The sequence below is a fragment of the Anomalospiza imberbis genome, chromosome 4 (genome assembly GCF_031753505.1).
Source record: "Anomalospiza imberbis isolate Cuckoo-Finch-1a 21T00152 chromosome 4, ASM3175350v1, whole genome shotgun sequence".
Taxonomy (NCBI): Eukaryota; Metazoa; Chordata; class Aves; order Passeriformes; family Viduidae; genus Anomalospiza; species Anomalospiza imberbis.
Window position 1 is genome coordinate 29,764,637 of NC_089684.1, and position 13,342 is coordinate 29,777,978.

Here is a 13,342-nt window from a genome sequence, read left to right on the forward strand (position 1 = left end):
GCTGATGAAGCAAAAAACTGGCTTTGTTTGACATGCTGGAAAAGAATATATTTTTGTTACAGGTTCAGAAATATCAATTAAGTGTTGGAAATGTGCTTGAGGCTATGAAATGGCCACTTTGATCCAGGATTCCTTGTTGTTTGGACTTGTTCAAGTGGTGAAGTTTGGTATGGCCCCTTGTGGGGATAGCCTGAATAGAAATAACTGTATTTTAGATAACAATTATTGTTTTCATCAATACATCTGATCGTTGAGGCATAGGTTTTCACTTAGGTCCATTTCAGTGCCCTTGTCCTTTTTGCTTGATCACTGGATTTATTTCACAAGGCAGAAATGGTAAAATACTTAGAGAAGTGATGCTACAACACTGGAAGCATAAGTTGTGTGGAAAAAGGCAGGAACCAACTGCCCTGAACATCTCAGATTAGCCTGAGAATCTTGGGTTTGATGAAAGAGTGAGAAGAGTTGGGAAATTTTGAGTCTTAGGAAAAATGATGTGTCATTAAGATTTTGAGAGGCTGTAGGTAAAAGTTGTATTAGTGACTTATGTGATTTCCTGAGATTGCTGCTTTAATGCAGCAAATCTGTAATTGTAAGAAAGAAAAATGGGATCTACAGAGAAAAGGCTTGAAGAGAGATATGAAGGAAAAAAACACTGAAAGGGTCCCGGTGATATTTTAACCCACCAGACCATGTCTGAGTGCTTTATCATATCACTGAAAATTCCCCATTTCTAGTTTAGATTATACGCTTCATGGAAATTGAAAATCAGGCCTTGAAATATATTTAGAAATCTCTCAGGATTTATTGTCTGATATTACAGTAATGTTTTTCCCCTGGGCTTGACAAACACCTCCAAAAAACCCTGACCCCTCAACTGCCTCAAGCCACTGGAGTATTTCCATCCTGTTCTTGTCAGTGAAATAAAAACCTTTTTATTTGACAGGAAAGCTGCTAATCAAAAGTACCCAAAGCAAATTAATCGTTCCTAAAAAATTTGGAAACAAAATAGAATTGGATATTGAACTGTGGACACCCTACCCATATTAGGAAATCAATTACAGCTTTTCAGAAGCCAATCTATTTAAAAGTCAATTAAATTGTTTACTTTTCTATCCAGGTCATCTCTTTCCTGTCCATTGCATTCTGTCACAGTTATCACTGGCTGCATCTCACCCCATGCTCATAACAAAATGTGTCATGCATCATCTTATGCACAAGATGTTTGGATTTTCCATTAAAAGTGAACAGCCAATATAAAATGCATATGTGCTTTCAGCCTGCAAAGAATATAAACAGTTCTTATTTGACAATAATATTCATGAAAGCAACTCACAGAATTACTGATGTCTCAGCCTGTACCATCAAGGAGCTCCCACAAAGTCAGTGGGTGCCTCTCCTTGTAAAAGGAGACTGTGGACTAAAATTCTGTAATGGTATATTGCAAGGTAAAGACCTGGTTGAGTTTGCCTTATGATCTGGTGAATTTTAATTTTTCCTGTGGACTGTTCCTGGTAATGTGAATGATAATGGTTGTCTTTTCAGCTTTGAGTGACAAAGGTAAAGCAAGGACAAAAAGCTCTTTCCTCATTCTGCTAAAAAGATTTTCATGCTCTGTGATGTCACTGTAGTTTGGTTTGCTTTTTCCTCCCTAGGAAATATCCAACTGATTAATATAATTACATTTTACTAAAATCAACTGTGATTCACTCATATTAGATTTTTGCTTTGCTACTGCATCATATGAAGCCAAAGCTTATAATTCACCCTCTCAGTTATTCTCTTTACCAGTCCTGTATTTCTTATCCTGATGATGACACATGTTCAGTGTAATTAATAGAAACATTTCCTGGTACAGAGAAAGGTCTGCAGGTGGTGTGTGAGAGCACTTAACCTTTGAGTTCATTTCAGACAGGGTGATGGATAAAGTAATTTAAAATATTTTAAAGTAGTATTAAAGCAGCAACAAGGCAGTGCATTTTGGCAGGAGATAGTAGGCCTATCTAGCAGTACGTATCTGACTGAGCAGTAGTACAATGATTCTGCTTTCTCCTCTAAACCCTGATCTGTGCTGTGGATATCCATTTCCTCTTTGGGAACCCCTTCCTATGTCTCTTTTGCCAGTATCATTTTAATGATCAGGGTGTTGCTGCAGGTAGATGCCCACAGATAGGTCAGTGAAGCACTGATGTATTTTAGTAGGGTTTTTATTGCCCTACTGCAGCATTTAGCTGGTTCATAGGCTTTGAAAAAGTTTAGTTACTGCATCCACTTTTCATTTGTTCTTTTGAGACTGTTTAACCCACAAAATGAGACCAATACTGCGTTGCTTTTTACTTCCGTTTTCCAGGCCATCTACATACCACCAAATATGGAAAAAAATGAGTTGTCTCTGATTTTTATGGTCTGGGTAAAAGTTGGCAAGGCATTATTTACTTGTGCTCTATACAGTTACTTGAAGATGCATTGCCTGATCTGTCAAGATGGGATTCACAGTCCAAATTCCTCTTTATTCTGCTTCCAGTGCAATGAGTGGGTGACTTCATCCTGTTTCCCTGCAGCAGAAAATACAGAAAATAAAATCCTGTGCCAGAATTTTTGAGAACTAAGCCTGGGTATTCTATAGTCATGTTATGCATATAAGGTTTTTGTTGCTTCCTAATGGAAGCACGACATGACGGGCATTGTAGCAACAGAGAGTCATTGTCCTGGAGAGCTTAAGTTGAAACAGATGTGTTAGAAGTGGGGGAGGAAGAAGAAAGACATAGAATAGCAGCATGGGTTTCCCAGATCTGCTTGGCTGGCAGAAACTTGGACTAGAACCCAAATCTCAAGGCCCCTAGCTCATTGCTTTTTTTGGGCTGGATCCTGCTGTCTGTTTATACCCCTCATGACATCTGTCTCGTTTTTGAGACTTGCCAGGTAGGTTGAAGAAAAGAAATCAACGGGACATTACCACTGCAGTATCCGTAAGTTCCCAAAACCACAATTACAATTTTTTTGAAGGGGGAGAAGTAACAGTGTTTTTTTGTTTTGGGTTTCTTTTAGCATCCAGTTTTGCTGAAAAGTTCCAGTTACAGGATTGACTATGCATGACTTGTATGCAAGCATCAGGTAGGAATGGTTTTATAGTCTGGGATACATTTTCCTACCCTGAAGTTTTCAGCTTTGTTACCACGTTAGCAGTGTACAAATTGCTGGGAGTGGCGGGGAAGCCAGTCACAAGAGTATTGCATTTTCTGTTGCTTCTGGTCCCCAAGGTCTGGCAAGCAGGAAGGCTCGGGTTGCTACAAAGCCCTGGTCTGTGTTTGACAGCTTGGTTCTGGCTGAGAGCTGGCAAGGGTTTTGGCAGCCTCTCTGAAAGGGATTTGAATCCCACTGTGGGCTTAATGGTAGATGCAGTGTGATCCGGTTTCTCAGAGTTTCTTTCCTTGTTGTAACCAATTACATTTTCTTCCTACTCCACAGTCTGTATTGTTTGATCACAGTTAGATGGGTGATGGAGGCTTGGGTGGGCAAAGGGAACCTGGATGAAATAGGGCTCAGTAAGTATTATTGTCTCCTTGTCACTTATAGGGGGCTAGTCTGTCATTTATTTGTGGCTGATGGCAAAAGTTTTACCCCAGAGATTCACAAAATACAGCCTCAGGGACCTTTATTGTAACACCCTAGCCTGGTGCAGGGGGGAAAGAGTTATCAGGAAAAAGAGATAAAAAGAGAAGAAGCTTTTAACTTGTTAGTGCTTGGAATTTCCTGTGAAAGGCTTGGTGTAGATGAGGCATATGATGCTATTTCCTCTGTCAGTCACCGTTTGCATAGAAAATGCTTCTTGCAGGTCTCCTTGTGCACGGACAATTTCTGTTTGCTGCTGTCTAAAAGTCTTCCAAAACTGCTTCTCCCTAAATGGAAATAAACAGACCTCTAGTAGCAAAGATAGAGGGTCGCAAGAGACACATGAGGCTGCAGAGGTAGTCAGACAGATAAGGAAAGGAAACCTGAAGGTACTTTCTGAAGTGTAATTTCTGCTTAGTATTATTTATCTGGTTGTTTACTCTCACTTACTTGCTGTTGGGATTTAGTATGCATTCCTTATCCATGAGTTTCTGTTCCCCCATACCTGATACAGACAGTGATGCACAGTGTGAGGCAGGTGTGAATCACTGTGAGCTTCTGCCAGATCACTCCCTTGTTTTTCAGCATTTGCTGTAGAGTCTAAATCCTGGAATTGTGTATTGGCTTAGAAATGTCTTCAAAGAGTGAAAGGCATCAGCTTCCCTCACAATGAGAAAAAACCGCATGACCAAGGCCTTCTAGGAGCAGCTGTGAGTTTCTTAATTTTGGAGATACCAGGTGTGATCTCAGTTTTGTCATTTTTGGATCTAGATGTTTGCCACTGGAGCCTTCTTCCACAGCACTGAAGAAGCTCAGGAGCAGCAAGTGTTGACTGTTGTAGCCTGCTTGTGAGGGGCAAACAGTAAACTCAGTGCTTGCAGTACATACTTCAAAAATGAGATTAAATTAAAAAGAAAAAAACCCAACATAACCTGTATGCCAGGTCCTTTATATATGTATTTAATACAAAATTCACCAGGTTAAATTGCATGATGAATAGTGGGACCAAAAAATGAGGGGTCGTTTGTCATCTGTCCTGGATTATACTGTGTGAAGAAGTAATCCCCACTGTTTTTGTGACTTTAAAGCATTATTCGAATAATTAAGGAAGGGAAACATTTTTCTTCTAGAAGAAATAGCTTTAATTACCTCATCGTCACAAGAAGTGACCCATTTTGTTTCTGTGGCTGCTTGTAGAGGAGGAGGTCATTTGCCATGACACTTTGATAAAATCTCTGGAATTAAAAACTTTGAGTATGCAGGTCATCAGGCATACATTAGGCTCTGGAAAATACTCATAAAACTAAATGAGGCATGTGGAGATGAGTGCAGCAGCCTTTATTGCCATGATTAGGTATCCAGTCATGTTGCTTCATTTGACTCTCTGATTTCATGTAGCCTCTGTTCACGGCATCACCTCCACTCACTGCATCTATTTTGTGTCATGTTGAGGAAATTGTGACAGGGGCTTAAGATAGACCTCTGTGGCAACCAGAATATAGATGGTTTAAAACACTAAAATTGTAAAAATCCTGTTCTTGTTGGCAGGGTTATTCTTGGGTAAAAGGTCTTAATGAAGAGGGGAGTATCCACAGGGAGCTCTAAAGGGAAAAAGAACAGAAGACAATGGTATTGCAAGAGAAACCCAAGAGCTAGTTGAGGGTTTTTTCCTGCTGCAAGGTTTTTATTAAGCACCTGGAAGGCATAAAATACATCTCAGAAGTACCCGGAGTCAATTGACTGACCTTGAAAACAGCTTGTGTGTGGGAGAAGAATGGACAGTCACTAGAATGGCTTTTACGTATAGGACAGCTGAAAGAGGTTCCTATTTATGCTTGATCCAAAGGGAGTGTGCTGAGTGGCAAATGGGGCTTTTTGACGCTAAAGGTAAAAGCCTTACTTCTGCTATTGAAATCAAATGGCTTAAGAACTCTCTCTAGTATTTTGAATAAATGCTACTGTTTGAGATGGAGGTCTATCTGTCAGTCATGCCTTAGAATGCATCCAAAAGAAAGGGAGAGAAATGACTTTGGACTCCTGTGCTTTCTGTTAATGCTTAATCCTTAATCTGTTGCTAGAACTATCTGTTGCTTGAATCACCTGCTGGAATTTGAAGGCTATAATTGGGATATCCTCAGGCCTTCCTTACCTGTAGTACCTGTGAAATGCATGATGAGGAATGGCAAACACTGCTGCAGCTTTGAGTTCTTAGCTTCCCAGAACTTCGGGGGTAACCAAGCTTACCATGAAAATGTGATTAAACTAATTGGGATCAGCAATCCACAAATATGAATGGGATTGTGCTCTATCTTTTGCAATGAGATAGATCTCACCTTTTGGCTTTACTCTGTAAGTCTCTGGTCAGATTTACAGCACTGCAAAACGATGCATCACACATTAAAGACGAAGTGCAGCAAGAACTTCTAGTGCGACTTTGGAAGCAAACAGCCCCCTAGCAAAAGGCATCTGAGCTGTAACTGTTGGAACTTTTGATTTTTTTTCTAGTCATGAGCACAGTGGAACTGAAGCAGTAGACAACCAAGTCCATGAGATCCATGTTTTGGTGAGGCACTGAACAATTCGTAACTGTTTCTTCCCCTGGATGCTTAACTAGACTAACTGAAGAGATATGCTTTAATACATGGCTGAAAGAAGTCCAGACAGTTACTGATATCACCAATAAAATAAAACTTATAAAAGCAAAATGAAAGAAAGCAACAGCAGCCTTAATAAAAGCATTTTCAGTGCTAGGGTAATAAGAGTACATCATAACACTAACAGAAATGGTGAGTCTTCTGGAAGGATTTAGATGAAATAAATATTGTGCACTGCAGATGCCAATCAATAATGTTAACACATCATGATACATTAGTCAATGGCACACTGACAGGGTAGGCTATCTGGAGGGGTAGGAAATGATAACTTATCTGGAAACTTTTGGTGCAGTATTAAGATTCTGGGTGTTATTCAGCCACTGGCGCAGCCTACTTGCATCTGTCCTTGAAGGAAGTGCTGATGGATATTCCAGGATCACACTTCAATTATTGCAGAACATAGATATTGCAGGCAATGTCCTGCAAGAAAATAATCTGTGGATTTACCAAAGGACTGAGGTTCCCTTGATATACAATGCTTTTGTAATAGGAGGTCCAGATTTTGTGCAAGTACCATATATTCAAGACACCTAGGCTGTGACAATTGGTATCATGATGATGCAGTAATGCTAGAAAGGAAACTTGCACCTGGAAGAATGTCTGAGAAAAGGTGAGATTTCCACAATCTGGGAAATGTTATGCTCCATTTTTAAGGCATTGTGCAAGTCCTGATAGTAGCAGTCTTGATACAGCAACTTTATTGGATGAATTCAAGATATTTAATGCTCATTTTTGAATCACTCTTCAAAATAAATAATCCTTTGGTAATGTGGAACAGAGTAACTTGTTTCCATCACTCTTGCTTTTGCTCACTAATGAAAGCTGACCCAAAAAGCTATTTGTGAGTTTTTTTATTGCCTTACCCAAGTCTTCAAGAGCAAAATTTCTAACTTCTCCCTGGTGACTAAGGCTGTTGTCTTATGCAGGAGAATGTTTTGTTGGCAAATTGGGTAACAATTGTCTTCAGTTTTTGCTCTCTTTTTTTTTTTGTTCTGGTCATGTTCATCTTACACTTGTTGCCCTTTGCACCTTAAATGATGCAGTTCATGAAGTGAGGCTTGTCACTTAAGAGCTCAAGTCCAAGAGGTTAGGACTGACCTCTGGGAATCTGTGTTGGGGTTAAACATGGGTTTTGTTAGGTCCCCCCTCCTCACATGCCACCAGGGTAAAATATAATGCAATGGTCGTATTGGTTTTCTCAACTAAAAAAAATACAAACATATCCTAGTGCAAATTATTTGAGACACTGACTTCCTGCCCCTCTGTGCTTGTTCTTTACTGATCTAATGTAGCAGTGACTGACTCAGAGGGTGATGTCTGGCTGCAGATGTCACCAGAAGTAATTGCTGTGATAGATATGGACTTGAGCATTCTCAAACAGACACAAATTGTGCCTTGTGCAATAACTGTACCTGTACATTTTATACAGGCTTTTTGTTACAAGAAAGCATAGGAATGAGAACATGGTTGCCTGAGGAATATGTGCTCTGTGGTGTTTTCATATTTCTCCTCAGAGATCAGCCTTGACAGGTGAATGAGTGCCCCTGCACAGGATGTGCAGACAGCTTGTTAGAAATCATGGGAATTGCAAAGCACAGACACAGTGGCACATTATTTCGTTGTTTAGGGTTTTCAGAATTCTTTACCTGCTGCCTTAACTGTTAAATTCATCACGTTTGATGCAGTTATCCCTGTGTATTCTTCCAGGTTTACCATGGGCTGCTGTTTTTCCCTTGTAAATGTACTGCTGCTTTACGGAGTGGCTGTTTCTGTTTTTCCATCCAGCCTATTGAGAGGCCACATAAACTGGAGCTCCTGTTTACTGTTGATGAGGAACATGCACTTCTCAGTGACTTGAGAAGATTGCTTGGCCAATGGTAAACTCCTCTGAGCTCTGAGGGCTTTTTTTTTTTTTTTCTCTCCCTACTGCTTACTTTCTACTGCTTTTTTTCCTACTGATTTTCTACTCCAGCTGCAGTTGTGTTGCTTATGAGAGTGAAGTGGCTCAGAATCTGCATCTTTGAGTAGAAGGTGAGACTATGCATTTAAACATCAGATAGCAGGAACATAACTCTAAATTAAGTTCTGCTTGTGTTCTTGTGTATATATATTTTAAGTGCATCACCAAAAATTAACCCTGACACCCAGTATTTTTGGGTTTGCTACTTTCATCTTGGCTGCTCCAGCTGCTAAATAGACAACTGAGGAATTTTCTGTACTGTATCACAGAATATAAGGGTAGATGTTAATTTTTAAGTGGAAGAAATCTTCTTTTGCAATGTCAGTGTTCCCAAGAGGTAGAGGCAAAACCCCTTTTATTTCCATGTGAATTTCAGCTTCTAGGAAAATCCCATTATTTGGGATTTTTAAACTTACTTCAAAAAACCTCAACATTATTTTTGCATGGTACCAATTACTCCGCAAAATGCCCATTGTCAAATTTGGAAGAAAAATCATGTTATATTTGTATATTTGGGGGTTTTACTATATAGAAAGGAACAGGAGTAAAACTTGCAGTTCTAAACGGTCCTAAATCCAGAATTTGCAGCCTTGAGCTGTGTCCCATAATAGTAAATCAACATTCACTGATGGAATGACTACATTAGGAAGGGTTGTTTAATTTTTATTTCTTCCTACAAGGAATGGCAGCAGGTAAGAATATATTTGCTTGTGTTCTGTGCTTCTGACCAAAGACACAAGGTCAGTTACCATCTGCCTGTCCTGTGACTCCAAATGAAATTTGTTTTATAGCTGGGAAGGAATAGTATGTTTATACTTGTAAGGGCTAATTCCAAAGTAATCTTGGAGAAAAATTGGAAGATGTTTAGGAAATCAAAGCCAAGTGGTGTAATCTAATCTGAGATCCTGGCAACAGCCTTGTGAAAGAGTCAAGTCTTGTAGTGAGTGAGTGCTTTAACAAAAACATTAGTTTTAAAGCCTTGTGTTGATATTCCTGATCTTGGTTGTCTTGTTTTTACATTTCTGCATCCATTTGCCACACTTTATCATCACTTTATCTACTGAAGCTCTATTCTGTGCCTTCTAATGCTTCTCAGCTCTAAGAAATTAGTGTAATTTGAAGTACATACTACATGGGTGACTGTCTTTTCCTCAGTCAGGACACGGGGGAATCAGCTTCCTTCTGTGTGTCCAGAATAACCTTGTACATAATAATTTTAGTACATCTCTAGACTCAACAATCTGGACTTGAAGGAAGTAGACCAGATAAAATTGTTTGGACTCTTATAAGAGGAGGAGAAATTCTCTGCTGAATACTGACATCCAATCTAAACAGGAGGTTACTCTGAGCACTTGCACAGAAAGAAGTGATGAAAAGCCTTTTTTTAAAAAAACTTGAGTATTATCACAATTTCTTGGGATTTGATGTATGGCACACACATCTTAAGAGTTCTACATCAGTCCCAGTTATTCAGACTGAAAAACATGAAGCTAGGAATTATGATATTGAGTGCAACTGCTGTTGTATGTGAGGTTCAGTTGCCAAGCACAGGGATGGAGCAAGTTATAAGACAGGGAAAGCAGAAAAGTCTACAATCTGGTAAGGAATAGTTTGCTGCAGTTGGAGGAAGTGGATATGTAAATTGCAGGATGCCCATTTGAGATAAAATGATTCTCAGCTGGATAGCTAGATTTTTGATAGATTTGAAGACCCAGAAATTATTCAAACATTCTTGATGACTTTGAGTAGAAGTTTCCTGTATGTGGAAGGAAGAACTTAACACTTTTCAAACCATTTTCAACATGTAAGGTTTTAGCCCTGTCTCTGAGGACTTGCATGTCTGTGCTTTATGGCTGTCAGTGTAAACAGCTTTACTCATTTGTGAAACATCTTGCAGAATCTGCCCCTAGGGAAACAGTAAAGATTTAAGCCTCTGTTCTGGGTGGTGTCTTTTAATTCTGAGTGTGGCTTGTCCTTTTCTTGCTGAGGACTAAAGCTAGAGGAGTATATTTATTCAGTGAGCTGTGGTTGTTTTCTACCTTGTGGCCTTAAATTTTGGTGACACTTGGTATTTGAAATTCCAGTTCTTTCCTTATTGTCAGCTGTATCATTGAATAAACAAAGGAAGTAGTGGTAAGCCAGTACTCAAAATCCACCAAAAGTTAAAACACTAGTGTTAAAAAAAATACTGCCTCTTCCAAAATAATCCAGGCACTGGGGGAATATTACAGAGTTTGTCTCTGAGTGAGTTAGTAAGGTGAATTGATTTCCATGAAAATAAGACTAGGAAACGACTGTCTATCTTCTATTGAAGAACATAACCAGTGAGAGTAGGATGAGAAGATATTTCCTAAAATGTAAAGGGAATTTAGTACAGTCTTCTCTGTTGGGATCAGACAACAGAATCTGCAGGGGCAGCAGATGCCTTCTGGGTTTAGTTACATTGAAAAAAAAAGTGGTGGTTTTTCCTGCTTGCTTAGACATTTGCCCACTTTGCTCACCAGACTGCACAGATGTCTGCAGAGAAGTTGTTTTCCAGAGACTTTGTATATGTACGTTTATGCCTTAGGAACATGTTTGCCCAGAGCAGGGGGATTACCTTTAGAACTGCTTGCACTTGGCCAAGGGTATTCCATGCCTGAGAAGGGCCAGACACTCTGTAACATATGCAGATTTCCTCCTTCCTCTCTGATTGTTTGATAAAGTGTTTCTAGTTTTTGTCATTAAATGTTCTGGAAAAAAACAATGTGTTATTCTTCCAGAGGCAAAGATCAAAATCTTAGCTCCCTACCATGCAAAGGTCAAGTCTTTGAAGCGTCTCAGTCTTAGGTTTGCTATCTAAGGAGTTATATGGAAACAGTTCTGACATGAGCTGGTACCTGCTGGCACCAAAACAGGCTTTTCTTTTCCTTAATTGTGCATTGCATGGAGTTGGATAAACTGTTTCCAGTTATAGGCCTGCTCCTACTGTTTTTTTTCCTAATGTAGTTGATGAATGACTGGATATCAATGATGCACATGTAAAAAAGGCAGCTCAGGCTGAAGAATTTCAATGCCCATAAAACCACCAATATGAACTGGTTTATGCTCTATACCTCACCTTTAGAAGGGTATCAGCTAGCAAACCATAAACAGAGAGAAAGATCGGGAGCAAGTGAGCACCCATAAGCCAAGTAAAGAAGGAAAGTTGATTACAAAGGGTCTCCTCATTGTTATTGTTTGTAATTTTGTATTGATAGCCAGAATTCATATGATCAGTTGTTCAAGGACACGAGTGGCTTTGCAGCTCAGCTTTTGAAAGCACCTGTGTTGTGGGCACAAGGCTGTGAGCTGCCTGCAGGAGCAAGTTTGGCACAAGACCAAGGGGTTTACTCAGAGTTTACCCAGTGCTGCAGCCAGCAGTACCAGTTTGCCCTGCAGCTCGCTTCCTGTGTGTCCCTGTGCAAAGGAAGTGCTTTGTACCACTCTCCTTTCTCTACAGTAGCTGGAAATTTCCCTGGGGTTACTTCTCTCTTAAGAGAACAGCACAGTAACAGAACAGTAATTTCCTATAATTTAAACAAGAGGTCTTGTGTCTTAATGTGTCTGTTGTTCAGATAAAGGCAGAACTGCAAAGATAAAACTTACAGAAGTGCCTGGGTTAACTTTTTGTATAATGTTGATAAATGTGACGCATAAAGTGAGGCTGCCATACATACAGGCCCCTCATTAGAGCAGGCATGGTCCTTGATGGTGAAAGGCTTTCCAGCCCACTAAAAAATGTTTTTTCTAGTGTGTCATTCTGGCTGTTCTCCCTCAGAGCCTGAATTTGGCAGCCAAGCAAACTGAAGGCCAGCATAGGTATCCTGCTGTGCATGTGTTTAATTCTGTCCTCCTCACCATCTAAAGTTTGTGCATGTTTATTTTCACTTCCTGAGCAGCCGTGTACGATACACCCTGTTTATTCTTAAAAAATTACATTGGCAGAGAGTCAGCAAGACTCAGTGATTTCTTCAAACTGGTATGGCTCCTGGGAGAAGCTGAATTTTGGTGGGGTGCAGCATGCTGTTCCAGATGCTGAGGACCTCTGTTAGCCAAATCTCCCAGTTTGGCAGGGAGATCACAGGAATGAGCTTGCTCTGCCTCCTCCTTGCTTTGTCTCTGTGGATTTCTTTTCCAGAGCCAGAAGCAGGGACCAGTCCTTATGCTTAATGGCTTGCTTAGTTCTCTTTTCTGGCTGGCTATCTCATGAAAAGCTGGGAAGCTGAGAAAAGTGTCTTGGGTATTCCCCTTCATAAATGTAGTGATACTGACTGCTGCAGGCCCCAGCCCTTCCTGTAGCATTAGTGAGAAGCAGAGTTCAGAGGTTTGCTTCAGTATGGTAACCAGGTACCTGAATTATTCTGTTTCTGTTAAAAGTAAAAGCTTCTCCAGTGCAGTGGTGTTCCATTTATCACTGCTGCAAGATATGACATGTCACCTGCTACACTACATAAATATTCTTCAGACCTTATCTATTGAAAAACCTGATAAATCTGAAGAATAAATCAGAAAATGGATTGCCTTCAGAAGGTTGTACCTATTCTTGTGGTACTGAGGATTTTTTAGTGCTTTCACATTGGGTGGAGCTGGAACCAGCAAATACTGAATTGTGAGAAATGGGTCATAGGAGGGAAGTCGGTAGGAGTGTGTCTACATCTGTCCAAGCTGCACTCATCAGATATTGAGATTCTCATGCAAAACTTATTTCTAGCTTCTAGATGTTCCAGCTCCAGTCATTAGAGGAATGCTACGTGCCTGGGTGGTGTAGCTGAAAACGTGCAAGATTTTGTTGTTAGTGTGTACAGTCAGCTGAACCCTGCTTGAGCTTCAAAATGCCATGTTGTGCCATCTTCAACTACCATTATTAGCACTTTTTTCTTATGATCTCATGGTGGTATCATATTAGAAACTGCTTTTTGTCTCGTGATGGGGATCTGAAAGAAGAGACCAGGAAATGCATCATCTCATTTCTGAGAGAGGCTGTTTCCACCGAAACCAATACTGTGGTGTGGTGGAAGGGAGGACGGAGGTTCCATGTCATTCACTGCTCTCTGAGTATGGAGAAAAGCAGAGCACAGCCCCATGATTCCTGAGT

At 40.1% G+C, this 13,342-nt stretch overlaps 1 long non-coding RNA gene across 1 annotated transcript; it reads right to left on the minus strand.

Annotated features, from left to right (window-relative positions):
- Positions 1-2,396: 2,396 nt before the first annotated feature.
- LOC137473388 (uncharacterized) lies at positions 2,397-3,550 on the minus strand. Its single transcript, XR_010998754.1, has 2 exons — positions 3,153-3,550; positions 2,397-2,555 (listed from the first exon to the last, which is right to left on the minus strand). It is a non-coding gene; the product is annotated as an uncharacterized lncRNA (long non-coding RNA).
- Between the last annotated feature and the right edge of the window lie 9,792 nt (positions 3,551-13,342).